This window comes from Xiphophorus couchianus, chromosome 1, assembly GCF_001444195.1.
Source record: "Xiphophorus couchianus chromosome 1, X_couchianus-1.0, whole genome shotgun sequence".
NCBI lineage: Eukaryota > Metazoa > Chordata > Actinopteri > Cyprinodontiformes > Poeciliidae > Xiphophorus > Xiphophorus couchianus.
In genome coordinates, this window is record NC_040228.1 from 1,885,320 (window position 1) to 1,912,599 (window position 27,280).

The 27,280-nt window shown below is 39.4% G+C and overlaps 2 protein-coding genes across 5 annotated transcripts in view; one reads left to right on the forward strand and one right to left on the reverse strand.

The window, feature by feature from the left end:
- The window catches only part of itchb (itchy E3 ubiquitin protein ligase b), a 29,664-nt gene extending 27,289 nt beyond the window's left edge, over nt 1-2,375 (reverse strand). For 2 of the 3 annotated variants that reach the window (XM_028001478.1, XM_028001556.1), the window contains exon 1: nt 2,220-2,374. The gene's annotated coding sequence lies outside the window, so the exon portion shown is untranslated. Of the gene's footprint in view, nt 1-2,219 lie in introns of all 3 variants that reach the window. The other variant, XM_028001395.1, reaches the window with a different exon arrangement.
- Nucleotides 2,376-7,662: 5,287 nt separating this feature from the next.
- The window catches only part of LOC114147240 (calcitonin gene-related peptide type 1 receptor-like), a 35,350-nt gene continuing 15,732 nt past the window's right edge, over nt 7,663-27,280 (forward strand). Inside the window, exon 1 of one of the 2 annotated variants that reach the window (XM_028021861.1) lies at nt 7,663-7,804. The gene's annotated coding sequence lies outside the window, so the exon portion shown is untranslated. Of the gene's footprint in view, nt 7,805-17,599; nt 17,619-27,280 lie in introns of those variants that run through there. The other variant, XM_028021865.1, reaches the window with a different exon arrangement.

The following is a 27,280-nucleotide window of genomic DNA, read 5'->3' on the forward strand; positions in this document are numbered from 1 at the left end:
TGGTTCAGTCTAAAGTGTAAGAGGAGCAACAGGGCACAGAGCCGCTGAAGTAAGGAGTTACCTGTTTGCTGTGGCTCTGCATCACAAATAAAATACTCTCCAGTAAGTAAATACTTTCAGCAAAAGACATGTAAACATTTTATTTACTTCACTGCTCAGCGGGAAGAAACACATTAATAAAAATCAGACTGCAGTTTATTTCATTACTTTGACTGAATAATGATAAACTGCCTTATTAGCAAAACTGCTACACTGCTTTCATAGACTTAAGCTTTTTTGCTAAAGGTAGCAAACATCTCATTCATATTTAACTCTTTAACTTTTAGTTAAATTAGAAGAGTTTGAAATGGGATGGAGGGGCTGAGCAAGTGGACCCAGCTCTGTGTGTGGGAGCCAAGAACAGAAGAGAGAACAGATAGAAATTAACAAAATGTTATGCCTTTATTTCTCACTGTCTTCAACGTAGAGCCTTTAAAACCACAAAATAAAATCTGAATTTTTTTTTCTATATAAACTCTCATGCTTTAAGTGTCACCTTTAAATTATGATACTCCCCAGATATCCATTTCTATCTACTTATTTGTTCTCAGTTACCCAGTTCATGCCAAAACTAAAAGGCTTAAAAATAAAGCAACTTAACAAGTTATAATTTAAATAGGCCATAACTTGTATTGGGAGCCATTTCAATAAAGCAATGTTTATGAGGAATTTTATTAAGAGGAATTACTCATTAAAGCTTTTGAATTTAGAATCTTAAATTTTTGTAAAGGTGTAGCAGAGATTAGATCAGTCAGACTGAACAAAACTCGTATCTAAGCAAGATTTGAATTTTTGTTTTACTTCTCTGCAGGCTGCTTACTGAGAATAAAACATGTTTGATGTGCATTACTAGCCATTTTTGGTTCTGCAGCTTGAATGTGGTTTAAAAGGTTTTTAAACCACATTTTATGTTACATTTCAATGGAACCTCGCCGATTCCCCCAAAATTGCTCTTGAAAAATTTTCATGTTTATGGTCCCCCCCCAATAATGAGATGGGATTTACGCCCTTGATAGCCCCATCTGAAAATAGAATATAGTAGAACTACTGCCCACCTATGCTAACAGGCCTGGCAATGAGAGCATTAATCAGAGGCGCCAACAAAGGGCTCTTGGTAAAAACGGCAATAAAAGCATATTAATATTTAATGGAGGAACAGAAAACGACGATATCAATGATAAAGGCTGTCTTTCAAAATACATATGCAGGAGGTGACCTATTTGTCCAGGGGCCACCTTTTTCCCCCCCCCAAGATGGAGAAAACCTGTGAACTTGATCATTTTCTGCTTGTACTGGAACAAATTTGAACACCTAAATGGGTTTCAACACATTGTTGGTTGATAAAGTTGAATTTCACCACTAATTCACAACGTCCCACAATGCCTAAGAGAAATTTGTGTTTAGTTTCTGTCAACTTTTGAAAATTAATAAGCTATTAATAATGACTCATTCAATTTTGGAAGAGTGGCCATTAGAAAGAAATTGTCAAAAAAAAAAGTGTGACAAAATATACTGCTCAAAAAAATAAAGGGAACACTTTAAGTGTGAAACACCTGTTTAAGTGTTCCCTTTATTTTTTTGAGCAGTGTAGTTCAATGGCATTAATACTACTGCCTTGTATTTTGCTGGTGAACGTAATTAGCCAGCTCATTAAGTGACGCAGTAGCAGGTGTGGTCGACACTTTCCTTGTAAATGGAAAACATTTCTGACAGCTGGGTTTTACGAAGTTAATGAGTTTACTTTATTCGTTCGTATTTGTAAAAGTTAAAGAATATCCAACTACAGAAAGGTTTCAAATGACGAAGGGAACACTTTTCTCTACTTGCTCGAGCCTCCACTAGCCTTTTCTGGCACCCTAGCCTAATAAACATGACAAACATTACATAACTTGCTCGAACTGGGAATGTGCTAACAAATGTAGCCGAGCACCGGGAACAGTAAGTTCCGCTCGGAGAGTGAAACAGGGAGCTGTCACTGTGAGCAGTTGTATTTTCTTGGCTGGTGTAGTTGCTGTGTACGTGTTGAACGTCAGCAAGTCTTCAGGTTTGACAACCTGATGCCGTATCAGCCTTAGAGCCTGCTGGCCTGTATCATCATGGCAGAATGAAAACCCCAAACTACGGAGTCTCTAAAAACAAACCACCTTACCGAGACAAACAGGTATTTGCTTTAGTCTTACCGAGAACCAAATGGAGGCTTGAAGGATGTTTTTGGCGGCGCTGGAACGTTCCCCCAGCTCTGGTCCGACTGGATGTTTGGGTTTCTGTCGGGGTGTCTCACTCAGAGGAAGAAGAAACTTCCACCATCTTCGTGAGCTCTCGTCACGTGATCGAAACAAGGTGGGGCGCATGTTAGACACCCCCCTTCGCTCTATGATTGGCTCAGATAACAGATTGATTGCACCAATGAGCGATCAGTAAACATGCTGATGCATTTACGGCTCCATTTCGCACCTGTTAACAAACAATTTAATGTTATTAATTAATTTGCTAAGAATTTGATTTGTTTACAGAATTAAGTTGTCATAAAAGCATAAGTCCCAAATAGGGTGAATTTGTCTATTGTGTTTTAAGGAAAATATGTTTCATTCATATAGATTATGTCAAAATTAAGAGTTATTTTGATTTAGTCAGGAGTCATATTTTATATATTTATTGGTGCAAATGGGAATCATAACGAAAAATAATTTGATATAGCCTACAATGTACTGTAAGAACAAGCTTTCAAAAAATATCCATCCATCCATCCATCTTCTTCCGCTTATCCGAGGTCGGGTCGCGGGGGTAGCAGCTTCAGAAGGGAGGCCCAGACTTCCCTCTCCCCAGCCACTTCTTCCAGCTCCTCCGGGGGAATCCCGAGGCGTTCCCAGGCCAGCCGAGAGACATAGTCCCTCCAGCGTGTCCTGGGTCTTCCCCTGGGCCTCCTCCCGGTGGGACGTGCCCGGAACACCTCACCAGGGAGGCGTCCAGGAGGCATCCTGACCAGATGCCCAAGCCACCTCAACTGGCTCCTCTCGATGTGAAGGAGCAGCGGCTCTACTCTGAGTCCCTCCCGGATGACTGAGCTTCTCACCCTATCTCTAAGGGAGAGCCCAGCCACCCTACGGAGAAAACCCATTTCGGCCGCTTGTATCCGCGATCTCGTTCTTTCGGTCATGACCCAAAGCTCATGACCATAGATGAGGGTGGGAACGTAGATCGACCGGTAAATCGAGAGCTTCGCTTTTTGGCTCAGCTCTCTCTTCACCACGACGGACCGGTACAGCGCCCGCTTGACAGCAGACGCTGCGCCAATCCGCCTGTCGATCTCCCGCTCCCTTCTTCCCCCATTCGTGAACAAGATCCCGAGATACTTAAACTCCTCCACTTGGGGCAGGACACCCCCCCTGACCCGGAGAAGGCACTCTACCCTTTTCCGGCTCAAGACCATGGCCTCGGATTTGGAGGCACTGATCCCCATCCCGGCCGCTTCACACTCGGCTGCGAACCGATCCAGCGAGAGCTGCAGATCACGATCTGATGAAGCCAAAAGGACCACATCGTCTGCGAAAAGCAGAGATGAGATCCTGAGGCCACCAAATCGGATCCCCTCAACACCTTGGCTGCGCCTAGAAATTCTGTCCATGAAAGTGATGAACAGAATCGGTGACAAAGGGCAGCCCTGGCGGAGTCCAACTCTCACCGGAAACGAGCCCGACTTACTGCCGGCAATGCGGACCAGACTCTGACACCGGTCATACAGGGACCTGACAGCCCGTATCAAAGGGCCCGGTACCCCATACTCCCGGAGAACCCCCCACAGGGCTCCCCGAGGGACACGGTCGAACGCCTTCTCCAAGTCCACAAAACACATGTAGACTGGTTGGGCGAACTCCCATGCACCCTCCAGGACCCTGCTGAGGGTGTAGAGCTGGTCCAGTGTTCCACGACCAGGACGAAAACCACACTGCTCTTCCTGAATCCGAGGTTCGACTATCCGACGGACCCTCCTCTCCAGGACCCCTGAATAGACCTTGCCAGGAAGGCTTAAGAGTGTGACCCCTCTATAATTGGAGCACACCCTCCGGTCCCCCTTTTTGAACAGGGGGACCACCACCCCAGTCTGCCAATCCAGGGGAACTGCCCCCGATGTCCATGCGATATTGCAGAGTCGCGTCAACCAACACAACCCTACAACATCCAGAGCCTTAAGGAACTCCGGGCGGATCTCATCCACCCCCGGGGCCTTGCCACCGAGGAGCTTTTTAACCACCTCGGCGACCTCGCCCCCAGAGATTGGAGAGCCCAACCCAGAGTCCCCAGGCTCCGCTTCCTCAGTGGAAGGCATGTTGGTGGGATTGAGGAGGTCTTCGAAGTACTCTGCCCACCGGCCCACAACGTCCCGAGTAGAGGTCAGCAGCACACCATCCCCACTATAAACAGTGTTGGTGCTGCACCGCTTCCCCCCCCTGAGACGCCGGATGGTGGACCAGAATCGCCTCGAAGCCGTGCGGAAGTCTTTCTCCATGGCCTCTCCAAACTCCTCCCACACCCGAGTTTTTGCCTCAGCAACCGCCCGAGCCGCATGCCGCTTCGCCCGCCGGTACCCATCAGCTGCTTCCGGAGTCCCACAGGCCAAAAAGGCTCGATAGGACTCCTTCTTCAGCCTGACGGCATCCCTCACCGAAGGTGTCCACCAACGGGTTCGAGGGTTGCCGCCGCGACAGGCACCGACAACCTTGCGGCCACAGCTCCGATCGGCCGCCTCGACAATGGAGGCACGGAACACGGTCCACTCAGACTCCATGTCCCCCACCTCCCCCGGGACGTGTTCGAAGTTTTGCCGGAGATGGGAGTTAAAGCTCCGTCTCACAGGGGATTCCGCCAGACGTTCCCAGCAGACCCTCACAACACGTTTGGGCCTGCCAGGTCTGACCGGCTTTCGCCCCCGCCACCGGAGCCAACTCACCACCAGGTAGTGGTCAGTGGACAGCTCCGCACCTCTCTTCACCCAAGTGTCCAAGACATACGGCCGCAGATCCGATGAAACGATGACAAAGTCGATCATCGAACTGCGGCCTAGGGTGTCCTGGTGCCAAGTGCACATATGGACACCCTTATGCTTGAACATGGTGTTCGTTATGGACAATCCATGGCGAGCACAGAAGTCCAGCAACAGAACACCGCTCGAGTTCAGGTCGGGTGGGCCGTTCCTCCCAACCACGCCCCTCCAGGTCTCACTGTCGTTGCCCACGTGAGCGTTGAAGTCCCCCAGCAGAACAAGGGAGTCCCCAGGAGGAGCACTCTCCAGTACCCCCTCTAAGGACTCCAAAAAGGGTGGGTAATCTGAACTGTCGTTCGGCCCGTAAGCACAAACGACAGTCAGAACCCGTCCCCCCACCCGTAGGCGGAGGGATGCTACCCTCTCGTTCACCGGGGTAAACCCCAACGTACAGGCGCCGAGATGGGGAGCAACAAGTATGCCCACTCCTGCCCGACGTCTCTCTCCCTGGGCAACTCCAGAGTGGAAGTATGTCCAGCCCCTCTCAAGGAGACTGGTTCCAGAACCAGAGCCATGCGTCGAGGTGAGACCGACTATTTCTAGCCGGAACCTCTCGACCTCACGCACTAGCTCCGGCTCCTTCCCCACCAGAGAGGTGACATTCCACGTCCCAAGAGCCAGTTTCTGCAACCGAGGATCGGACCGCCAGGGTCCCCTCCCTTGGCCGCCACCCATCACACAGTGCACCCGACCCCTTTGGCCCCTCCCACGGGTGGTGGGCCCATGGGAGGGGGGGCCCATGTTTCCTCTTCGGGCTGAGCCCGGCCGGGCTCCATGGGTAAAAGCCCGGCCACCAGACGCTCGCCATCGTGCCCCCCCTCCAGGCCTGGCTCCAGAGTGGGGCCCCGGTGACCCGCGTCCGGGCGAGGGAACACCAAGTCCAAGGTTTTCCTTCATCATTGGGGTCTTCGGGCTGCACTTTGTCTGGTCCCTCACCTAGGACCTGTCTGCCTTGGGTGACCCTACCAGGGGCATGAAGCCCCAGACAGCATAGCTCCTAGGATCATTGGGGCACTCAAACCCCTCCACCACGATAAGGTGGCAGCCCATGGAGGAGTTTCAAAAAATATAATAATGAGAAATTTTATTCAGAAATATTTATGTCTTATTTGTAATTCTGAATTACAAAAAAACACTGGTTTTAGTATGAAATGTTTAGGTATAAAACTTGTGGGTGCTAATGGCTGACGGGACGAATTGGTTTGTAGTCAGCTATGACCAGGAAAAATAATTTCAAATAGTCAAAATAGGATCATAGAATCTCTTAGATGGAGTAAACATTAACGATCGTTTCGTTAAAAGGTACGAAATGGTGAAGGGGATGAATTTTCAGAAGACCCTCGTTGTTTTGCACACAAATTGGTCAAATATTTTTGTGGAGCACAAATTCTTAACTATACAACAGGTAAAAAATACACACTAAACAACGTTAATCACAATGTTTTTAATGCAGTTTTTAATCAGATTGTTTTCACCTAAAAAGAAAGTCAACTCGTTAACACTTTATTTAATTACATTGAATGAAGTTTTTGTTCTCTAAATTATTGTAATCAAGAGTTCCTTCGGTACGCACCATTTTGTCACCAAGAAAGCAGAGCGACGTGCCGGCCAAGCGGAGTTTGCACACCTTTCAAAGAGCGCATGAATATGATGATCCACTCAGCTCGTCCAAGAAGGGTCTGCATTGCCAGGCATGGTGCCACCATGGTCTGCCTGGCAATGCAGACCATGGTGGCACCATCTGCCCATAGAGAATCTGCCATCAGTTTCCAGAAATATTACCAGAATAAAATAGAAGAATATATTTTCTTGACCTACAGTGGACAAATTCAAGTGTACCATACATGTTGAAACTAAGGTAAGAAATACAGAAAGAGAAAAATAAGAATCAGAGACTGTAATATAAGGGCAACTTCACAACATAAGAAAATATAATACACAGTATTATATACTACGATGCACTACAGCTAATATTAATAATGGTAATAAAATCAATAAAATCTAGCTAATCAAGCTAAACAATTAATTAGATTAGAATAAGAATAAAGATAATGAGTTCTTTCAACAAAACAACACAAGTGTATACATTATTTAATTTAATAATATTGCTTGTATTAGTATTACTTTGTAAATGCACACCCACTGCACGCGCACACATACGTACACCCACACACACACCCCCACACATACACCCCCTACCCCCCACCCACACACACACACACACTTGCAGGTAATTTCTGACTGGCATTGTGCTGATTTAAGAGGAGAAGCTCCTCTCGTTCCGCTTCTGACCGGGTCATACGTCGGCTAGTTATTAAGGAACAAGTCCAGCAATAAGACATCCAACTTTAACCAGCAGATGGCGCTGTTTTGCTGGACATGAGGCCACAAGACACCACAATAGTTCTCTTTATGAATGCCTCTCCGGTACGTGTTTTGTAGTTAAAATTGGTTGTTTTACAGTGAAATCCATATTTATCACCTTCAATAAATTAGAATCCGATGTTAAGACTACCGAGGTTTTAAACAAAAATTTAAATCGCTGTTTCTATTATTTTGAAAGTACCGGCAGGACGGGGGGCACGTGATGTCAGCTGACTTGACAGCTGCAGCTCAGTCTGTGGGCTTGGTCAGAGTTGTTAGAGAGACGGAATGAGACGCTTTCCAGCTCGGGTCATGCGAGCACTGGAGGAAACTAAAGTTTGACATCTCACTCAAAAAAGGGTAAGTCACGAATCTTAACTTTAGATAGGTTTTACGGAATTACTTCTGTTTAATGACTGAATGAGGCATCAGGTGAAAGTACAGTAGTGTTATTAAAAAAATAAATACTCCTACACAGCTCAAGGTGGAATACTTGTTTTTTTTTATATTAAACAGAAAAAGCTGGCAATGCATTTAAAAACAAAAATATAATATTGTGGCAAATGCAGCATTATGTAGCAACTAAGTCATTTAATATCAATCAAATAGATAATACGATGCACATTCTAAGTTCCTATTTGAAATCTAATAGCAGTGTGTTTAAGATGCAGTCACATTAAGTCAGTTATTGTAACTGCTTCTCCTGTCATAAAGGATATGAAGGTTGATGCAAGTGTTTTTGTCTGCTTTTACTGTTGCTTAAAGAGCTGCTGTTGCAGAGATAGATTGCTTTATCTAAGTAACGAGAGGAAACACTATTAAGCTCTATTAAATCACTGCCATCCTTGATGTCAAATGTCACGTCAGGATTACTCTGAGCTCGCTGGTGCTGACCGAGGACTCGCCCTTCATCTACACCGCTTCACATTAATGGACGTCATAACAACAGACTCACTCTATTGTGACCAACTGATACTTAAAGCAGGGCTCCAATTCAGTTCAGTTAAAAAATACTTTACTAACCCCAAAGAAAATGCTGCTGTAACTCATATCATCCAAGATAGCCGTTGTGTATGAAGGATTCCACATATAATAGCAGTCTGTGTTACAGCTGAGATCAAGATGCCTCTGACTGACAGTCAGTAAGATGGTCTGTAATCTTGTTCATTTAGGCTCAAAAGGGTTTATGTTTAAATTATTTCAGCAATGAGCAAACACCTGAAAATAAAGTACTGTTAAAAAAGTATGTGCACCCTTGCATATTTATTCTGTTTTAGCTTTTATTATTACAAAGGAATGTTTTAGATCATCAAGCAAATTTTAGAAATAGACAGAGATGAATAGTTTGTTGTTTTTTTAAACTAAAATGACCATCCGCACCAGCTTGGCGTCATGTGAAAAAGTAATTGAACCTTAAAACTGGTTGTGACACGTCAAGCTTTTGCAAGAACTGGATATGGGTTTGTTACATCGCTTCATCTCTGCAGAGTTAATTCATCTCTATTGAAGGATATTCAAGCATGCGCTGCCTGGTTAATGTCATGGAAGAGAATCTTCTTTCACTAGGAGATGATTAATCTGAGTGAAATTTATGAACTGGTGCGTGGACTTTTTCCATTCCAATTTTCAGGCAGAGCAGAATGTATTATCCCTAACATCCTGGTTCTTGCTGGGGTTCTATTATGTTTTCCACAAGGATGATTTGGATATTATTCTCAAGTCTCTTAACTGGAAACAGAAGAGCTCAAACCCCTCTGGTTTTAAAGACTTTTCACTGGTTCCTGTTCATTTTAAATTTAATTTTGGATTCAATGTTCAGGGCAAAAAGGAAATAAAAAAAAAATCTCTATGTGAAAATTTTTTTCATGCCTCTGTGCATCTGCTTTGGCTTTTTTTTATTTTTTTTTTTAGATAGATTAAAGACATTATATGGGGGAATTTTTCTGCCATAATCCAAGAGCACACATTTTTAGTCTGAAAACAGGATTTCTTGTCTTTTGTTCTCAAAACTTTTAATATTTTTGCTTACATTTTTATTTTGAAAGCAGGACTTCATGTGTGCTCTTGGATTATGGCAGAAAAATTCCCCCATAAAATTGCAGTTAAAGAAAGTTGCTTTGTTTCACATTAAATCTGCTAACAGCGTAAAGGGAGAACAGCCAGATGCAAACTAGAATAATTTCAGTTGCTCCCAGCAGCCTAGAAGAGCTTGCAAAAGCTTTTGTTGTTTTTCCCTCAAATAATTTGCATTTCTCCTGGGTTATTTTCATGCATGTTAGCAATCACTACTCCACCTCATGCAGACTGGTTGGTTTTGCTTTAAAGGTAATTTCCATGGTGTATTTTCTTGTTACTCTAAAATATACACCAACACAAAAAAGATTGGTTATGAAGTATGAATTTCCCCTGTGGCAATTCACAAAATATTAAGTTTGTCAAAAGTTCACAGGAGGGAAAAGAGAAGGTCATCTGCTTTGTGCGTATTTAGGTTGATGACATCACAAGAGGCCTGGGAATTGTACTGCTCTGCTAGCATGAGAGAAGTGTAGAGATGCACCAATCAGTTCATTGGAGACTGGCCAAATTGGTGGTCTCTAGGTCAAATACTAAAAATTGTTTGCATATTTTATGTTTATTTACTGTATAAAAAAAATTAGGGGCATATGGCATGTTCTATGATTCAAGAATATGGAGAATCATGTAATTCTTTCATGTTCTGTTGGACTCAAAATTACTTCCTGTATCAAAGAACCTTAACCATTAGTTTTTTTTCTCTCTCTTGTATCAAAAAAGCATGAGTCGGTCACAATCTAAGTTGGTCAGACCTAGAAAAAAAACGGATGTCACCATTGGCACAAGCAAAACCAGAAAGCAACATTTCTAGTTATGCTGACAGATTTCAACACAGAACCTGAAGAATTTGAGTTGCAAAGTTTGTTTATTTGAGCCAGAGTTTGACTTTAATGGCACCCAAGTCATGACTGATGTTGCCATGGATGGCGAAGCTGAAGCAGTTATTGACAGGAATGATGCTGTCAATAACTCTGTAGGCTCCACTACAGAGGAATGTTTGGTTGATAAATGATAATAAAGACCGTAAATGATATTATGACAGTATGTTTTTTGAATAGCTGGTCTTGAAATGATCACAGAGGATCTTTTTAGTTAATCTGGCCCTTTCCATCTAACCTTCAGTCTTCTTCACAAACAGCTTCCATGTGTTCTGCTTCCAGGTTTCCCTGAAATGTGTTCCCCATGTACAAACATTTCCCCCTCACTGTCAAAGAAGGAATTTGATTGAAAACATGCAAATAAAGGGGAAAAAAAAAAAAATTAAACCATGTATCATTTTTCTTAGTCTTCACAATCATGGACAGGTTGGTCTTTCAGAGAAAGCCACAAGGAAATACTTTCTCATTTGTGCTGTATGTGTATATGATACAATGAGGAAAGGTTCAAAGGCTATAAAAACTTATGAAAGCCGATCTGACAGAAAGGTGTGTGCGGTACTGTAAAGCAGTGGTCCTCAACCACCGGGCCGCGGACCGGTATCGGTCCGTGGACCAATTGGTACCGGCCGCGCAAGAAATAATGAACTACTTCTGGATCTTTTATTTTGAAAATCCTAAACCGGATTTTACCGGTTAAGTCTTGCGCGTCAAAATTGAGCCAACTTGCAACAGAATGAGTAACAAAAAACATCAGAGTACAGTGAACCCTCGCTATTTCGCGGTTCACCTTTCGCGGATTTGCATCGTGCATTGTGTTCTGCATTCTGATTGGCTAAACAGTCTGTCCTCTTCTTCTCTACCTGTGTGTCAACAACGTTGCGGTTTAATTTGTACACATACGTAAAACAGCTTGCCAAATTTAACATAATCGATGGTGGCATGTCAGTTTATAAGAATCTTTTTGCCCAGAAGAAAAAACAGTGACAACATCTACCGATAACTATGTTCTTCCCTCGAAAAAACAAACCTGCACCGCGGGCTTTAGAAGAAAAAAAAAAAAACGCTACAGAGCGGAGTCAGGATGCAGCGGCTCAGTCAGAAGAGCAGTGAAATACACGTGAGTCACTATTTGTCCTACTGTACTTTGTTTTGTTTTTTTTTCATAATCATTTTTTATTTTTTTCCGTTCTAATCCAATGACTCAGGTCGCGGTGGGGCGGCGCTGATCTCCGCAATTCGGGCACGGGAATCCGCTTTCAGTTCATATTAAAATTATTATTTTACAGTACAGTAGTTATTTGTAAAAAAAAAAAAAAAAATGTTTATACAGTACTTTTTATTTGTTTAACAAATAAAAGTACTGTACAATTTTCATGTCCTGTCCATGATATAAACAATTTTGTTTTTTTTTTAAATGTTTGGGCCTATAAAAAGGTTTTGTTCTTTGGTTTCAATGTATTATGGAGTTTTTTATTGTATAATAATTGTAAAAAAAACTGAAGGTTCCTACTTCGCGGATTTTGCCTATCACGGGTTCTTTTTGGAACGTAACCGCCGCGAAAAATGAGGGGGTTAGCCCCCCCCGCCGCCGCCACCGGGTCCGCAGCACAATTGCGAATCCGCGTAACTAAAACGGTTGGGGACCACTGCTGTAAAGGACATAAGACAATGTTTGACATTTGTCTTATTTGTGTCTGTGCCATTAATTATACCAACAATTATGCAAAATTTCATAATTATGTAGGTGTAATAATTATGCATGTGTGGCTGTAAAAGTTGAGTTGTTGGGCGTGGCTAGGAGCATCTTATTTGGATTTAAAGGTCCTAAGACAGCTCATCGTCAAAGGAGCTCAAAAAAGTCTGAAATCTTATTATTTTAGAATGATTTTTGTAAAAATTGAATGAACATGTGTGTGTAGCCCATAGCCCTATCCTGACCTGTTCAAGGAGCTACAGTAGGTCATCTTTTTTTTTTTTTTTTTTTTTACCCCTCCGGTGGTCTTTTTGTGGGCTCTAGTGTCCCTTAAATGATAGTAGGCTGACAGGAAACAGGGAAGGAGAGGGGGGAAGACATGCGGCAAGTGTCGTCGGGTCCAGGAGTCGAACCCGCGACGGCCGCGTCGAGGACTCAAGGCCTCCAAATACGGGTTGCGCTAACCACTACGCCACCACGGCACGCCCAGTAGGTCATCTTTAAAGTGGTTTTTTGTTCCTACCACCAGCAGGAGTTGTTTCCTGTTTAATACTCACATTCAAGACATTGATCTGAGAGCAGCTTGACTTTTAAACACCTCCCCGTCTTCCCGGGATGATACAGGCTGACTCCGCACACGCTCGTGGGAAACTTCCACCCCCTCACCCGCCGAGTGTCCCTTTGACTGGAACAGCCTGCTCTTGCCAGGAAGCTATCAGTGTATTAATAGGTGTTTTGGCCACTTTGGTTCCAACTATCCCCCCACTTCCACGACTTGCTGTCCAGTTTTCATAACACAAGCAACAACCTCCTCTCCCCTTGGAGTTTGTGAGAGAACCTCGGCTTATTTTAGCCTAGGTGGTAGATAGCCGGCATGTGTGCTTGCATTCTGTGTGCAAATAATAGTTGCAGGGGTGCAGGAGTTGTCGCTCGGTGCGTAATCTCATATTGATTAATTGAAAATGAAATATGGACGCAAATATTAAAGTTGCCTATTATTTAAAAGATGTTAAAAACACAAGTCGGTGTGATTTACATTTCATCCTATTTCACTAAAAGTTAATATAGCAGACTATGAAAGCCTGCTATAGAGAACAATTTATGCTTGTTCTTCTAGACTTGCTGAGTTTTTTAAAAACAAAAAATTAATTTAAAACTATCATGGAATACCAAACTACAAAAATAAAAGAGTTTGGTAAAATTACAAGAGTATAAAGTCAGTAATTAGTTATACTTTGATGGCTGGGTTCTCATAAATCCCAATTTTGCTAACTGCTTGTTCTCTTAGGTGGTTTATAGGATCAGACAGCATTAAGAGGCCATTTCAGCAAAGCTCAAGACCAAAAGTGAAAGGAATTATACATAAGGGACAGAAGATGTGCCATTAAACACTCTGGAGAACCGACATGGTGCAAATATAAACCCAACAGCTGAACAATCAGACTGTGTGACAACATACTTACACAATAAATGGCATTGTTGAATTTGCCGTCACTCCAATCTTGGGTAATGAATAGAAATAATTTTTTAAAAATGCAAAAAAAAAGTTTTAATTGGACTTTATGAGTGAAAAAGCAAATTCTTCAATTCGGATCCAATCAGACCTGATCCTTCACCTGACATGCAACTTTACATCATCAGTGGCTTTGGAAACTGCTACGTCTGATTCTCTTTAGCCCAGTAACATCGTTTTTTCTGCTTACATGTTAATGACTATTCTAGTCATTAACATGACTGATCTCTGTTGATTCTTTTACAGTTTGACCACAAATACTGTCTCCTGTTTTACATCTTTGTCTTTAATGTTTTGTGCATTTTCTATGTTCAAAGCATGTTTCTGTGATTATTGTCCTAACTCTGATGTCTTTTTAGTCCACTTGAATGTTTTTCTTGCAGAACCTTCCAATTTGTTTATGTTGCAAATTTCATATTACTAACAACCACCTTATGTTGATTTTATCTTCTTCAAAGAAGATAAAGTAACTTTGATGTTAGCTATTTCCACTAACATCAATGTGCAGCCCCAATTTTTGTAGGACTTAATCATATTAATTGTGATAATCTATTATTGAAATAATAGTCAAAAAATTTAGTATTCGATTAATTGTTTATGTGTAAAAAGACTAAAAATAAGTCATTTGCTGAAAGGATAAAACTGTCAGAGCAGCAAAAACTGTACAAAAATACATTTTGCATTTAAGATAAAAGAAACTCCTTCTTTTTCTGTAAATATGCTCTAAACAGAATGAACAATGATCAAATGATCTTTACCTGCAGCCCTAGTTTAATGTTGAAGGAGCAACACATGCAAGTCGCCCCACCTCCAACCCGAATACAAGACGTGAAATAAGTACAAATATCTGTAAAATACACAGAATCAGTTATTATGGCAAACTGAAAACTTACCCCAAGCTCTGTTAGTATTTAGATCATCTTAATGTTTTCATTCTAAGCGAATGAGGGGCTCAACAACAGGCGGCCTTGTTCAGGAAAAATACCTCTGGCTAATCTACTTATCTTACTCACATCAACTGGCACCAAAACATTCATCTGTAAATTCTTCATTTACAGATTAAAGGAGCTGTAAATGAAAAATCTGAAATTGAACTGAAGACAACACCAAAGGTTATGTTAGGAATTATTTTAGAATAACAAATATTAAAAAACTAATCGTTGTTATGAAGAAAAAAAATATTTGGCATAACTATTAGTATTGATGACTCATGTCTGAATTATTGGCCAATTCAGACATGGGTTGATTCAACAGAACCTGTAGACATGTTTTTGGTAACTCTTGCCAAGAGTCACTTTCCCTTTGTGAGCTTGTTGAAAGATTTTAGGGTGAAAACTAGAAACTATTTCCAATTACTGTTAAGTTTACTTTCTATTGAAAAAAAAGTTAGCATACCAAAAGTCTGCAGTTCAAAGGCTAGCTAACCCAAACTGGCTAATTAGTAAGCTAATTTTAGCAACAAGCTTTAAGCAACACTGGCTTCAATTTTATTAAGATTTCTAATGGTTGAACTGTGGTGTGTGCAGCAGTGGGTATGATGGGAAATTATAGGACCTAAATTTTCCCTGTAGATGTTGAATAATATCAAAGATGTAGAAAAGATGTATTTTATTCTCCTTTTATCCAACATGTCAATGGTTCACATAAAATGAAGTTACATGGCACATTTATAATAATTATCATGTCTTTATTGGCCTCATGATGTTTGACCCTCAAAGAATTTGTACATACAAGAACTTAAAGCAAGTGATCTATTTTGTAAGTTATCCTGTGTGTTAATGATGTTTTTGATGTTGATGTTGCTTTTTAGACCAATTCATTATTTGATGTATGCATGTATAAAAATGACCCACTAAAGCATCTTAATAAGATAAATTATCTTGCAGAGTTTATATTGCTGATGGAAGGGTTGAAAATGTTTGCCATGTAATTTGTTGTCTTGATGCATTGAATGAGTGTGGGAGCCATTTTCAAGCACTTTGTCCAAAAGCTTTTCTCTTTTTCCCACATAATTACATCTGAGCTGCAGCTCAGCAAGAGCGGAGATAACGCTTCAATTATCCTGCTAGCTGCTTGGGTTGGCAGCCAACAGAGATAGGGAATGTAAAATTTCACATTGCTTTGTGTCAATGCTTACAGTGACCCCCAACATGTTTGCAATGATTGTGTCTTTTTAAATAGATGAGTGAAATAATTTCTGCTGGGTTTCACAACTTGAATCTGAAAGAGCTGCCCATGTGGGACAACTAGAGTCTGCATCTAAGTCACAAAACCCCACAAAGAAACAGTTGCTCTTTGCTTTTTGCTGGCAAACAAATTTTCCTGCATTTCAATTACACATTATGTATAGGTGTGCCATGGTTGGTGTTGCGCATAGTGAAAAAATATGATTTTAATTCACAGAACTATCCAGAAACAGTAGGTGAAGACAACAGGGAATCTGACATGGAGTAGCTGAACCTTTGATTATTTCATGTTGAACCAGTGAGTAAATGAAGGGAAATGGTTGTTAAAGACCAGGAAGTGCTTAGGGAACAGTAACCAAAAGCACAGGAATACAATGAAGCATAAGGTTTTACATTGTACCCAAAATATGCTGCTAATCTCAAAGTCACTGATTTTGACAGCATTAAAGACTGGAACTGTTCATCTTTAAAAAATACCTTCTTCATGGAAAGAAGAATCCACCTTTCCAACAGATAATGGTTATATAGTAAATGCTAGTTCATTCAGGTTAAAAAATGATCCTAAAAGCTAAATAAATTTTTTTAATTTATTTATTTAAAATAACAGAATGCAATAAACATTTTTCTGACTAAAACATATAAATAACAGACAGTGTACGGAAAATTAGTACTGTGCATATTTATATAATAAATGTGCAGTCTAATGCATTTGAACTTTGACCATTTTTTTGAGGGAAAACTACTGAATAACTTTTGTTTACAAAGGATTGTGTATTAAAAGTGAAATGTATTATTAATATTACTGATTTTAAAGTGTCCACTTAGTGTTACAATAGTTTAAGACGCGTGTTTTGATTTTGAAAATCGCAACAACATATTTTTTTCTCTCTTTGGCTTGTATGACGGCAGTTTTTATAACTGACTGTCATATTTCAATCATGAAACTAAAACAACTACACCTGAAGGAAAAATGGTGTAAATTGCTCTCTTCTGTGTGATGACCATGTTTGCACCATTATCATTATTTGTGAATGAGGCAGTGAGGCTGCACTGATTGTGTAAATTGGACAGAGAAATGCAGCAGTTGCTACATGTGGCTCAGTGATATTGGATGGCGACTCCTCTCTGCTGCTGTTGCTCATTGTTGTGACAGACGAAAGGTTGAAGTCATTTGATGTGAGTCTACAATATGTGTTTTTGTAGTCAGGATGTAATTGTTGTGATCTGTAAAAGGGGAGAATCTGAAGGGAGATGAATCGACAAAAATAAGAAAGTTTAAGTTAACTTCCTTAACATTAAATTAAGGAAGTTAATTTAAACTTCCTTAAGTTAACCAAAAAAATCAAAAGTAGCACAATAACGTTTTGCAGGCTTCATTAAAAGCTAAAATTTGATAAAAACTGGAGCCGGCAAGATAAAAAGGACAAACAATTGAAATATATTTGGAATATATGCACTGTGTTACATATACAAACATCTGATTTAAAAATCTGGTGTAACACCTTCTCATGTACATTTATTCATTCAGGAGAATTACTCCAACAGTCACTGTTTTTATTATTTACTAACTTGCCTGAAAAACCATTGTCAAATGAACCCAGTGTGTGCGTGTGTGTGTGTATGTGTGTTTTTATTTTTTTTTTAATCTCAGATCTCCACGTTAGCTTCACCTTCCTTGTTTGACAGCTTTTTCATTGTTCCTTTGTGTGTATGTAACAATGGCTTATTTTTAACTGGCCGGATTCTTTAGAAGTGGAGAGCTGAGAAGTGGCAGGAAGTGGTCTTCTCAACCTTCGTCCTTCCTCTGCCTTTCCTCACATAAGGAGATTGTGTGAGTTGGTATTCTGAAATTGATAAAATGGAAATAAAATACGTAATAGTAGTGCTCTACAGGATAGCCAAAAACTAAAGCACACACATATTGCATCTTTCCATCTTCACAAGGACTTTGCGTTAACTTCCATTCATATTTCATTCATTTCTATAAGCTAACCCTGAACTTTAAACTTACCCTAACCATTACTGAGAGACGTCTGACCAGAAATCTAACATAAACTTGATTCACACCTTAGTCCTAACCGCTAACCCAAAAACAGCTCTTCTTTCAATAGGGCCCAGACTGTGGGCCCCATGGGGAGTAGTGGGTCCTCACAATGTTTTCTAATATTTGTTAGAAAAATGAACCTTACTGGGTGAGAAATGCTAAAACACATGCATACAAGGTCAAGGAGATCTTGGCAGAAATCAGAAAAATCAATTCATGTCAGAAAAATTGTAGGTTTATAGTTTCACTTACTTGGGAAATGAGAAGAAATCACTTATTTCACAGGTTTGTAAAAGAGACGGTGACCCCAGTTTCAAACTCTTACTTATTAGCCATAAAATAAACAAAATTTTCAAACTCAATCAAATTAAAATTGTGCCAGATTGATTCTCTGATCATCTGGAAAAACTAATTTTATTAATAACTTTTGACAACAACTTATAGACAAACAGTTGTGTGCAGATGTGTGTTTCCTGTTTGGGGGCTTTGCAATGTGACATCAGCTTCCTTTATAAAGGAGGAAAGTGAGACAAAACCTCAGCTGTGCAGCATTATCTAACTGATTTATTAACAATAAATGTGTCTGCTGCACCAGCTCCAGTAGCAAAGGTAATAAAAATGATGCATGTGTGACGGTGTCTGGTCTGTTCCATGTGTGTAGATAAAGTTATGTGACAAAATCTCGTACAGATTTGCATTTAGTTTTAAACTAATTTCAGTCAACCAAGAAGTTTGTTTGACAGGAAATGAAGACAGGTATTTATCTAAAGATAAGAGTAATATAAAAACAGTCTTAATTGTGAAATAATGAATTTATTTTGTTTTAATTCACACTTAGTTATATATGTAAAATTATTTATACCCTTGATGATAGTGATAGTACAGTATTTGCTTGCCAAAAAGCTCTTTGCATGTTTACATTGATTTATCTTTTGTGGTGATCCCCAAATGTTGGAGGTTGGAAAGTCTCCTTGCAATCATTCTGATCCCTCGCTTCCTCTTTTGTTTGCCTTTTGGTTTCAAGTTGGGAATCTAGATGGGCTGGGCCAGTTTAATATTTAGGATGCACCGATGTGAAAATTTAGGCTAATATCGGTATCTGATATTAATATGATGGGGAAAAAAGTTGCTTTTTAATATCGGCCCTGTTTTATTTATCAAACCGATACCAATATGACTAATATCGTCCGATACCGACGTTAGTGACAATATATTGTGCATCCCCAATTAATATTACTACCAGCCCAAGGAAACATGATGGCAAGAATAGAATATTACTTTAAATGTGAATCTGTGATTTTTAAAAAAAAATTAAAGTCAGATATTTATTTTGTTTTCCTAAAAGAAGAATGAAATGAATTAGCATGTGTACCGATATGCCATTGAAATTACTCTGGTCTCAGTTTAACCAGCAGTTTTGTTGCTTTCTATTGTTTTCCATTTTGTTTCTGGGTTTTTATCTTATATCTGTCAAACACTGCTATCAGCAGCACACCATTCTTCAATTGTTCTTCTGAGAAATGTTTGTGTTAGACACCTTAAAAGGAACTTACTTTTATTATGCGGTCATTTGTTCCCCTTTGTTGCCGATCGTTGCAGAATAAATATTCCAGACTGTGATTTTTTTTTTTTTGTTTAGTCCCTCACACACCTGTCTGTTTGATGTTTTCTCACATTAGGTGCAATGACTTCATTCCAGCTGAACCTAAAAAAAAAGAAATATTAAGTTTGTTTTATCTGCTGCCTCTTTCCAAAGTCCAGTTATGAACATTTATAAATTAATTTTAAATGCAGAGTGGAATACAATATTTTTTATATTTTTTATGATTCTGTTAAAAATAACCTGAAGGTTTTGGATGAAACTCTGGTTTACAGCACTGGGGGTGGGGGACACTCCCCCTTTCAATTCTACTGTTTGGTGGAACAAGACAAAAATATTTAGTCTATTTTAATTAAAATTGGAGACTAATGCCAGATGTTTTTGTTAAAAAATTATGACTGTCAGAAATCAGTTGTGTGTTTTTGTACATTTGAGGTTGTGATCAGGTCATTTTTATTTTGCTATGATGCATAAAAGACTTGGAAGAGGCTGAGCTCTCTCTTTCCCAGGACTTCAAGTCTCAGAGACAAGCATCTGCAGTCAATTTTACTGCAGGGCACCAGGGACACAAAGCTAATTCTGGAATAGCAACATAACAATGTTTGGGTTTCTCTTCACCCCAACCAGTGACCCTTTAGTTTATTAGACATAGACATGTGAAAACATGTCTCTATAAATCAGATAAAACACAGTCCATATGTTTAGTTAAGTTGTTTCATGAGTTGCTAAGCTAGTGGGTCATAGGGTATCATTCAGGGTATCCAGTGGAGAACTGTTATTTCTTTCAAACATCTACTTACCTTCTTCCCTCCAATGATTATTGGAGGAGACACACAGGACAGACACACACGCACACACACTCAAGTTTGTATTTCGGCCCATATTAGGACTTTGTGTTGACTTCCATTCATTTTAATAGTTGTATTTATACTGTCAGGACTCTGGGTTTTGTTTTGCTTTTGCATCTTATTTACAATTATTCTTTAGTTACCTTAGGTTATGTTATTCTTGTGAGTCTATGTCTAGGTTTCATTAGTGATTATAGTTAGATTATTTTTATGTAATCCTAGTTATTTCTTATTTCAGGCTCCCTGTAGTGTTTCTAGTAATGTTTATTTCTTAGTTATTTCATCACACTGGGATCAGTTATTCTTACATGTCTGAGTTTAGGTATACCTTTCTTTAGTAGTTCCAGTTAAATTATTAAGTCCTTATAGCTTCCTCCTGTAGTGTTTCTAGCTTTTCTTATCTGGTTACTTTAGGTTAAGTTCTGTTATGTCTGTATCCATGTCCATCTTCCTTTAGTAATCCCAGTTAGGTTATTTCTTAAGTCCTTCTACCTCCCCCTTTAGTATTTCTAGTTTTCTTATTTTGTAACTTTAGGTTTAGTTAGTCTTTTTGTCTGAATCTATGTCCATCTTTCTTTACTGATTCTAGTTAGGTTATTTCTTTGTCTAGATCTTCTAGTTATTATAGCTCTATGTTCCTTAGTTCTTATTATTGTTAGATCAGCCTTGTTTCTGTTTAGGTTTGTTTAAGTTTTTCCCTCATGTCTTTTTCTCTTCTAGTATCAGGTTTTCTTTAGTCTTAGTGTTTCTTTAGTATTAGAAGTATTTTCAGCTCCCTGTTTCCTCCCTTTTGTATTCCCCCAGCAGATCTTCTTAGCTTCCTTATGCCATCTTCTCTCCGCCCCTCAGCTAGCTAATGTGCCAACTACTCACACCTGTAATCAATCATCTCATCTAGTTAGGTCCATTGTTCCATTTGCTGCCTCCCAGTATTTAAGCTCCTCTATCTCAGTCACAACTCGTCAGTCTGTCTGGTTACTATGTTGGTCACTTTGCTCATCTCTCCCCTTGTGTTCCTCTGTTCCTCCACATGTTTGCTGTTTTGGATTTTGCTTTAGATTTTGTTGTGCTCCTTTGGATGTTCCTTTGTAGTTGGATTCGGATATTGTTTTGTTAAACACTCAAGGCCATTCTATGCTTTTGCCTGGAGCGTTTGGGTTCACCTACAACACATCATGACATATACAGTATGTAACCCAGACATTTTCTCTATACCTAACCAGTACTAATCTCTTCCTAGCCTTAGCCAAAACCTAATTCACTTTGTACCTCTAAACCTAACCTTTGACCCTGAACAAGGGGCTCAACTGTATCAGGACCAGGCTTTAGTCCTCATAAAGCCCATCTGTCTTCAGAAAGCTAGTAAATATGGCAAAGAAATAGAAGGAAGAAATGGAACTCAATAGGGTAGATGAACCACTACACACGCACACATAATTCAGTGTAATCATTTGATCTACCAGTCATGTGTTTGGGCTGTGGGAGGAACCCAGAGCACCTGGAGAGAGCCCACGTTCTCTCTAGGTGCCTAACATGAACGGAGAAAACATGAATATTCCATGCAGAAAGACCCCAGGCCAGGTATTACTTTTATCAGATGGGATTCATATTCAGGTTCTGGTCAAATTATGTACATGTCTGCAGGACCCTGCGGGTCTGGGCAAGAGGTCATGTGATATTTTTCCTGGTTAGCATAATGAGTTGCCCCTGTGCTAGAAGAACAAAGAAGGAAACCCGCTGTACTACTTCTGGTGTAATTTTGGTGAAATTCAGAGCTGATGCACCTGAAGTCATAGATATGGTTGCTGAAGTATTTAACAGTATATGCCCATTACTGCTGACTGCTTAGCCTTGATTTTGTGTTTGAAAAACTATTTAAACACAAAAGACCATAGGCCAGAACTGAGCCAGCTGAAAATGTAACAGATGTTATAATTTTGCTCCCAAGTCAAACCAAGTCTACCGGACCATCAGGTGTGAAACTCCCTAATTGGTGATTACCATCTGATTGACCGAGGCTCTGTAGGCTATGTCCCCTCTCCTCAGGCTGGGGGAGTTAATCACTCTGAAGTACATCAGCAATGTTAGAATTTGATTGTTAATTTATGTCGATACTGATGAGCCGTAAACTGTTTATTGGAGGATTATATTTTGTATCTTATTATTAATTACCTCCTTATCAACTTTTGCCTCACCATTTCTATCTTCTCTTTGAGCGTTGCTGTAAAGCGGTATCTTTGTTCTGTTTTAGCTGATACTAATGCAGCGAAAAGGAAAATTACTCTGGACTAGAAGTGAAAATCCAGTCGACTCATAAAATATGGATACACTATGGCCAGTTTCCTAACAAGCGTTACCTCAAAAGACAGGAATGCAATGAGTCAATGTTCGGCTGTCTCCTCCCCTATCTAGCAGTCCTGTCATATGTTCTGCTGATTAAATTTGCCCCCACCCACACGTTATACACTGTTTATATGACATGGTCATTATTTGACAGGCATCCATGATGCATTCTGGGAACTATTGAGGATCATATTTAATTTGGAAGGAGAGGCAGCTTGAAAATTAGTGGGCAATAATGAATAACTTTATTTTTTTTATTTATTTATTTTTTTTTCTGGCTTTCTGAATCATTTTCAACACAACCAAAGATACAAATGTAACTCTGAATTAATAATGAGCCCAGTTAGATTTAAAAGCTTAATTAATTTAAAATCAATACATTTAATGAGTTCCTTCAGTTGCAAGGGTCGAGGTTGCAGACTGACTCATTTCCTCGTCAGATTCAGTTCAGGGGTTCAGAATGCAGAGGGAGGCTGAGATTAAATTTGACCCGGCTTATTTTGAATTCCAGAAACTCATATGTGTATCCTGAAGGGAGTAAGATGTTTTTGTCATGAAGAATATGAGTCATGTCATGGTTCATTTGACCTCCTTTGTCTTGTATGGGGGTGTGCGTCTGTGTGTGTGTGTCTGAAAGGTTTTCAGTGGTTTCTGATCCGGTTCATTGGCTTTAATGGGAAACCAAACAAAGTTTTGCAGGGCTTGTTCAACACTCCAAAAAAAACCTTCAGCTGAGGTTTTAGGAAGAACAGCATATGCAAATACTGTGTGTATGTACAGAGCCTCTGAATAAATTTGAATATAATTGAAAATTATTATTTGATAACTCAGTTCAATCATGAAACATATAAAGTAATTTCACACAGTCTTTATTTCTGTTAAATGTGATGATGATATGCTAAAAAAACCAAGATGTTTAAGATCACAATATTGCATCAGACACAGGCCTGTCACAATAACAACCTTTTCTGGATGATAGATCGTCCCAGAAGTTATTGCAATAAACAATATAATTGTTATTTTGAGACCATTTTCAACTAATATAATGGTAATGGCATAATAATGCAAGAACACATTCTCAAAGATCAATAAACTTTAAAGTCTAATGAAAATTTAACACCAGAACTGGAAGATATTTTAAATATCTAAAATAAATAAAACAACAGAAACAACAAACAAAACCAATTATGAAATCTCTGTAAGCAAAATTGTCTTTCAGAAAAGGGCTAATTGTGACCAAAGCAGCAGACTGACATCCAGTTTTTATTAGAAAAGAATAATTATAAATCATGCAAATGGAAATTATTGAGCTCACTTTAGTTTATCTTGCAATTAATTGACTTATGGTTTATTGCAAACTATTTCGTTAGGTTACAGGTTCTGTCATGTTTTTTTTAGTTTCAGAAACCAAAACCATCTTTATTAGATATAGTAAAGAAGAGTGGTTGGTATATGCATACATTACTGCAGAATATTATCCTGCTTTTTGCAGTCTGAAGCCAGTTCTGATTCATGTTTGGGTTTAAAAGGTTTAAAAGCCTTCATTCTTTCAAACATAATTTTTGTCCCTGTGGTCAAATAACATAACGTTTGCCTTTCCATAAAATGTTTCTCTGAATTTCCACTTTCACTGAATCTTTTCAGCTTTTGTTCTGGTTAATACTCAGTCTGATCCAAACAGCTTTCTACCATGGCTTCCTATTTAACAGGTAAAAATAGCGAAAAACAAAAGCTGAGTAACTGACTTTGAATATTCTGGAAAGGTCAAGTTCCAGAGAAAGTCATTGTTCATTCTGAGCAGTTTCTGTCCCCACTTCACTATAATTACAGCCTTGTATGGACACCCTTTTTTGGATTTAGTAATGCAGTTTTATTAGTTAGACAACTCTACCCAGTTATTTATTTGAGAAATCAAAGTATCAAAAAGCTCTTTAAACTCTCTGGGATATTTAATAACATTGTTTTTCACAAACTTGAAATATTGAAATTGTTTCATTTTCTGCAATGCCTCATTTTTTGCAAATGTTGGTAGAAAGATTTTTTTTCACTTAAGAGCAAGTGAAGTTTAACAACATTAGGAAGGCTATTCACACACATTTTTCAGAATTTGGCTTTTAATTTCCTTCACTGAGATTCAGGATGTGACTAAAACAAAAAAGATTTAAAAACTTAGCTCCACTTAGGAATTGACACAAGACTGAATTTCTCAGACTTAATTCTTGAATATTTTTGCTTTTCTGCTATTATGGTGTTTTATTCACCATGTGTGATTCCATGTGGCAAATTGACGCAGGATTTTTGTTTCCAGTTCCAGATTTGCATTCCAGTTTGACAGTAACTGGCTCCAGATCATCTAAACATCACTTCACAGAAAGAAGTCAGAACTCCTTTAAAGGAAAATGTTCCACTTCGCAGGAATCATCAACATGGATACCAACAATAGCATTTATAAATTATTTGCTTTGCTACTATTTAGAAGTAGGCAGACACTTTGTTTGCTTGTGGTGCTTAAGGTGACCCAACCAGTAAGTGTTGGGAGGACAAAGATGTATCGTGTTTAATTCATAGCAGAGTCATGGCGTTGTCGTGGCTGAACTCGGCTTAAAAGAATGGTCTTTAGAGAGGAAGCTGCAGCAAAAATATATTTCTTAATAAACTGAGATACCAACAAACATGAAGGAACAGTATCTGCTTAAAGCAAATTTTCACAAAGCAATTTATGCATAACCAAAGTAGCATGTGACGATGTGGTGACAAATACATCAATTATGTCTTATTCAGTTTTTGTTGCTGTAGCGCCCTCCAATACAGTACTTGTATTATAAATATATTGGCACATTGCTTACCGAAGCGTCAATTAAAATAATTTTCTTAAACATTGCTGTTAAAAAGTAGTTGCCCTGTGACTGGTTCTTAAAGGTCTGTGGAATTAGGAAATCACTAATATTCAACAGTTTGGCTTAAAAAAAGCTCATAAACTAGCACATTGTGTTCCGATCTGTGATCCATCCTGATGAAGAACAGATGAGAAGGAAAGTGTTTGAAATCTATCAGCCTGTGAAAGGCTACATGCTCAACTCTGATGCTTTAGAAGTCAGTGGCAAGTGAGATCTTTTAACAACAAACATGAAACAGAGAAGAGATGTGATCCTCCCAAGGTCGGTCTACGGAAACCCAAAGTGCCCAATCTTCATGGTTCATCCAGGAAGTTACAAAAGAGCCAAAACATGGAAATCACTGTCAGCCTCACATGTCTTAGTGAAGACTGGGGTTCATAATTCAACAGTAAGAAAGAAACAAAAATTGCATCATAGGAGACGTCTGAGGCTGCTTAATGTCCAGAGGGTCTGGACCTTCTGATACGGAGAAGTGATTGCTTACTAAAGGTGTGGAAACTGTTGAACTTTTAGATTTTACCCAGTCGACAATGTGAAGCTTGCTGGAAATTGCCTGTGCTGTAAGTAGCCAAGAGAGCAGTACCGATCCAAACGAGATGGCTGTTGATTTAATTTTTGAAAGTTTGCCCAACAAGGACTGAACAGCTTCCTTTACTTCCTCTGCTGCCATTGATAAAACTACAGACAGACTACAACTCTAAAACAGAGCAGAAGTTCAATGTCATTGTTTACAACTTCTCTTGTTCACTAATTGGCCTGGTAGAAAATCTACAGAAGGAATTCAAGACAATAGGAGGAAACCCAGAGTGAGTGAGGGGAGATGAAAATTGAGCTGAATTGCACTGTAAGGCGATGGCCAGGCTAATAAAAACTAAAACTAAACTAATCAGCCAAAATATATCTTGATACAAAAGATGTTAGGAAAAATATCCTATGAACCATCAAGATAAAAACAGTTTTAAAGGTACTCGCCCAACACATTTATTCACAAATAGAACGTCATAACAACAGTTTAACACAATGCTGGTAGTGTGATGGTCTGCAGTTGCTGTGTTGCCTCAGGTTCTTGACAACTTTTTGGGTTTGATTGTGGATTTAAGCACCTGTATTTGATGTGTATTTTTATATTGTTGTGTATTTTTGGCCTGAGAATATGGCTCTGACACTGGACAGTTAGCGCACCAGTTTGAAAAAAAAAATGTACAACCAGAAAACTTAAAGGACTTTATTCAGAAATACTCTTGGAGAACATTTCAGTTACAACGGCCAGATTGAGCTGATTGTTGTTTCCTGCTAACGGCGCTACTTGTCAGCTCACCTTTGACCCTTCCTTCTTCATGTCGTTCTGAGGATCACAGGTTGGGCTGGTTACGCATGCAGATATACACACAGCATGCTTGTCTATGCAACATGAATTTGTGACACATCCCTGAGTTAAATCAGCACCAACGCTGGAAGCAGATGGAGATATGGCAGATACCGGTCGGTTCATGTATTTTTTTACACTTTTCGAGCACAAACATATAACAAATAACAATTCTTTTGTGGATTTTATGAAAAATAACAACTCTTTCATGCATTATGAGTTATTTATTACATTTTTCATAATGTAGGGTTAAGCGTTTTCACCATCCAGCTCAACACTCGAATAAAATTGTATTTTTGAAAACCATATCTTGGTCCAAACTCATTCAAATTTTAATACGTTAATTCTTTTGTTCCTGTCTATTTATAAGTGTGTTGGTTTCAATTTATCATGTG